Consider the following 5,271-nt stretch of genomic DNA (forward strand, 5'->3'; position numbering starts at 1 on the left):
TACATGCTTTTACATCATTTCCCGGAATGCTACGAACCAAAGTGCGTGCAGGACGAGGTGACTTGGTGCCAACGCCCCTCGCTCACATCAATTACATCCGCGGAAGAATGGTGTTGATTCGTCCAAACTTGTCGCCTTTAAAATTCCCCACTGGCCCGCGAGTAATTAATAACCAGAGTCGTATTCAGGAATAATTCACAGCTGTGCAGCGCGATTCACACCCATACACCATGAAGTAGAAGTATATCTTGAGATCTGGATACAGGTCACTAAATGTTGCGCCTTTGGTTAGTGGGGGAGCTAAACACAAAAGGTGGGAGGTCATACAGGCAGAGTCAGACAAAGTGTTGGAAGGACTCAGCGGGCCAGGCAGCATCTCTGGAGAACATGAGCAGAGGACGTTTAGGGTCCAGACCCTTCAGACTGATTGTGGTGGGGGGTTGGTGGGGGTGGTGGGGGTGGTGGGGGTGGTGGGGGTGGTGGGGGTGGGGGGGTTGGTGGGGGTGGGGGGGTTGGTGGGGGTGGGGGGGTTGGTGGGGGGGTGTGTGGTGATGGGGAGGTGGTGGGTGGGTGGTGGGTGGTGGGTGGGTGGTGGGGGGGAGAAAGCTGGAAGAGAGGTGGAGGGCAGGACAAAGTCTGGCAAGTGATAGGTGGATACGGGTGAGGAGGAGGAGGGATGGGTGGTTTGATTGGCAGATAGGCCACTGATGAAATCAGAAAAAAAGAAAAATGTGGCACAGTGGTGCAGCGGCAGAGTTGCTGCCTTACAGCGCCAGAGACCCGGGTTTAATCCTCACTACGGGTGCTATCTGTGCGGAGTTTGTATGTTCTCCTTGTGACAGCGTGGGTTTTTACCGGGTGATCCTGTTTCCTCCCACATTCCTAAGATAACAGGTTTGTAGGTTAATTGCCTTTGGTAAAATCGGAAATTGTCCCTAGTGTGTAGGATCGTGTTAGTGTACAGGGTGATCGATAGTTGGCGCGGGCTTGGTGGGTCGAAGGACCTGTTTCCGTGCTGTATCTCTAAAGTCTAAAAGTGTGAGATGAGGCGTGAAATGTTTAGCCGTAATGGGAAGGGGGAGTGGAAAGTGAGAAATGAGTGTGCATCCAGGTGGGGCGCAGGGAAGGGGGGGGGGGGGAGAGGAAGGGGTCTTCATAGGTTACACCTAAAATTGGAGAATTCAATGCTTGTACCATTGGGTTGGTTGGCCCCACACGAAACGTATAAGATTATTAAGGGGTTGGACACGTTAGAGGCAGGAAACATGTTCCCAGTGTTGGGGGAGTCCAGAACAAGGGGCCACAGTTTAAGAATAAGGGGTAGGTCATTTAAAACTGAGATGAGGAAAAACTTTTTCAGTCAGATAGTTGTGAATCTGTGGAATTCTCTGCCTCAGAAGGCAGTGGAGGCCAATTCTCTGAATGCATTCAAGAGAGAGCTAGATAGAGCTCTTAAGGATAGCGGAGTCAGGGGGTATGGGGAGAAGGCAGGGACGGGGTACTGATTGAGAATGATCAGCCATGTTCACATTGAATGGCGGTGCTGGCTCGAAGTGCCGAATGGCCTACTCCTGCACCTATTGTCTATTGTCTATTGTCTATTGAAACATCACTTATTCATGTCCTCCACAGATTCTGCCTGAGCTGCTGAGTTCTTCAGACTGAAAGTAAGGGAGGGGGAGGTGGTGAAGAGCTGGAGGCAAGAAAAGACCAGGACCATTCAGGACCAGCCAATCTGAAGAAGGGTCCAGACCCCGAAACATCACCCATCCTTTTTCTCCAGAGATGACGCCTGACCCGTTGATTTACTCCAGTACTTTGTGTCTATCTTTGCAATAAACCAGCATCTGCAGTAGCTTGTTTCTACTAGATCTTATCTGCCATTTGGAAGGAGTATAAGAAAATAACTACAGATGCTGGTACAAATCGAAGGTGTCACAAAATGCTGGAGTAACTCAGCAGGTCAGGTCAGGCCATTGGGAATATCAGCAGAGACCCTGAAAAAATAACGTAACTTTGCTGGAATTCAGTTGAAGTGAATGCAGAGATGGTGAGGAACCGTTGTGGAATTTCAATCCCACAAACTGAATCGACAGATGGAGCAAATATTGGAGCAAGTTAGAGTCAAACATTGGAGGTGTGTGGGTGAATGCAAATAATTTTTCACCCAGAGTAGGGTGCTCAAGAAGGCTTTTGGAGCATTGGACTTCACCAGTCAGAGTACTGAGTATAGAAGTTGGGAGGTCATGTTACAGCTGTACAAGACATTGGTGAGTCCACTTATAGAGTAGCGTGTTCAGTTTTGGTCATGCTGTTATAGGAAAGATGTTGTTGAGCTGGAAAGGGTGCAGAAAAGATTTTCGAGGATATTGCCAGGGATTAAGCTAAAGGGAGAGGCTAAGACTTTATTTCTTGCAGTGCAGGATAATGAGGGGTGATCTTATAGAGGTGTACAAGATCATGAGTGGAATAGATAGGGTAAATGCGCAGAGTCTTTTATCCAGAGTTGGGGAATCAATAGACAATAGACAGTGGACAATAGGTGCAGGAGTAGGCCATTCAGCCCTTCGAGCCAGCACCGCCATTCAATGCGATCATGGCTGATCACACTCAATCAGTACCCCGTTCCTGCCTTCTCCCCATACCCCCTCACTCCGCTATCCTTAAGAGCTCTATCCAGCTCTCTCTTGAAAGCATCCAACGAACTGGCCTCCACTGCCTTCTGAGGCAGAGAATTCCACACCTTCACCACTCTCTGACTGAAAAAGTTCTTCCTCATCTCCGTTCTAAATGGCCTACCCCTTATTCTTAAACTGTGGCCCCTTGTTCTGGACTCCCCCAACATTGGGAACATGTTTCCTGCCTCTAATGTGTCCAATCCCCTAATTATCTTATATGTTTCAATAAGATCCCCCCTCATCCTTCTAAATTCCAGTGTATACAAGAACCTGAGGACGTAGATTTAAGGTGAAAGGGGAAAGATTTAATAGGAACACGAGGGGCAACATTGTCACACGGAGGATTGTGGGTATATGGAATGAGCTGCCAGAGGAGGTAGTTGAGGCATGTACTATAACAGCTTTAAAATATATTTGGCCTGGTACATAGATAAGAACAGTTTAGAGAGATATGGGCCAAACACGGGAAGGTAGGTGTGGATGGAGCATCTTGGTCGGCATGGGCATCTTGGTTGGCATGGGCATCTTGGTTGGCATGGGCATCTTGGTCGGCATGGGCATCTTGGTCGGCATGGGCAAATTCTATAACTCTAATTCCCATTGTTTACACTTAATTACAATGCACAACACAAAGGACTGGAGGAAGTCAGCAAGTCAGGCAGCATCTGTGGATGGAATGGGTAGGCAATGTTTCGGGTCAGGTGCCTTCTTCAGACCCACAATGCAAGTTATGTACCTTTAGAGAGTATGCTCAACTTTAACATAGGAGAGGTATAATGATTCCTTTAGGTTTCTTTAAAGGGGAAGGCACGTAACAGTTGACAAATGTTATCCATGTCAACACTGTTTTCACACGTATTGCATCAAAGCACAATATAATGCAAATATGCATTGAAACAAAACCTTGAATTAGCCTTTTAAAACTTCACTGATGTAAAGGCTGCTCTTGCAATAGGGCCTAGAATGAACAATAGTACAATTGTTTTGCTGTTGTTCTGAATCAGCGGACAGTTCCATGAGCCGTGCTTACTAAATCCAAGCAACAATCAGTCAGACCACTTGAAAGGATGCCTGGAATGTAGAGTCCTCAACAGCACTGCAGGAAGTGACAGAATCAGGTCAATCAGGTTGCTGATTGTAAATGATCAGCCATGATCACAATGAATGGCGGTGCTGGCTCGAAGGGCCAAATGGCCTCCTCCTGCACCTATTTTCCATGTTTCTATGTCAATCACTTGGCAAAGAGTTTCCTTAAGCCTTACGTGCAATCCTTTTTTGCAAAGAAAATAATCCATAAAATATGAATGGTATTGGATTTGATTTCACTTTATTTTGCGTTTGCCATCTCAAGTGGTTCCATTTTAGATTGCTCCCTCCAAACTCTGAGTTCTAAGTGGAACTGTCTGGCAAATTCTAATGTGTGGGAAGGAACTGTGGATGCTGATTTACACCGAAGATAGACACTAATTGTTGGAATAACCAGGTAGGTCAGGCAGCATCTCTAGGGAAAAGGAATAGGTGGTTTCGGCTCGAGACCCTTCTTCAGATTGAAAGTCAGGGGAGACGGAAACTAGAGGTATGAAATGACTAGTTTGTGGAGATGTCACAGAATGTGTTGCATATTATTGTCTTGGGAATGGGAGACTCACGGTGAATCATCCAGCAAATGTGCCAAGTTACAGCAGTGTTGAGAGCAAATTGCATACATACAAAATACAGTGCATTTGTATGTTTGTATGTTACAAACATACATGTTTGTATGTTTATGTTACAAACATACAATGCGTTTCATTTAGTTTATTATTCATTATTGTCACGTGTACCGAGGTACAATGAAAAGTTTTTTGTGGCTTATTATCCTGGCAGCGAAAAGACTGTACATGATTACAATCAAGTCGTTCGCAGTGTACAGATACAGGATAAAGGGGATAACACTTAGTGCAAGATGAAGGCCAGTAAAGTCCAATTAAACGTAGTTCGAAGTTCTTCAGTGAGGTAGATGGGAGGTCGGGACCGCTCTCTAGTTGGTGAGAGGATGGTTCCGTTACCTGATAACAGCTGGTTAATGTACATGAATACTGAACATTGCTGCTCAAGAAGTAACATGTCGAGTCTCTTTCCAAATATTTTCAGAGTTTTTCTAGTTACAGGTATCCACCCATGTTTTCGCTCCTCTGAAACTCTTGCTTGCTGCGTTTGGCATCAGCGTTTCGATGGATTTCTGTGAAATCAGACCTAATTATCACAATTCTGCATTATTTGCGTGTAACGTCAGCCCACAGCAGTCAGCAGATTAGGATCTGGTGAAGGTCAAGTTCTGTGACCTTTGACCTGTTCCAAGGTGGTATTTCGGAGCACGGTCGTCACGGAGACATTAAAGGGAAGTCGTGAAGCAGACCTTGCTGATCATTCTGCCCGTGGACTTTTTTACCCCGAGGCCGTCTGACTTCTTCTTTGAACGGGGAATATAAAGTATAATCATCGTCAGGAGACTGTGCGGAATTTACCTGTTTTGGTGTGACTGACAAGGACTGCATTTATTTCCCATCTCTAATTACTGTCAGGAAGGTTGCGGTGAGCTGCCTTTCTGAAT

This window comes from Rhinoraja longicauda, chromosome 12 (genome assembly GCF_053455715.1).
Source record: "Rhinoraja longicauda isolate Sanriku21f chromosome 12, sRhiLon1.1, whole genome shotgun sequence".
NCBI classification, from domain to species: domain Eukaryota; kingdom Metazoa; phylum Chordata; class Chondrichthyes; order Rajiformes; family Arhynchobatidae; genus Rhinoraja; species Rhinoraja longicauda.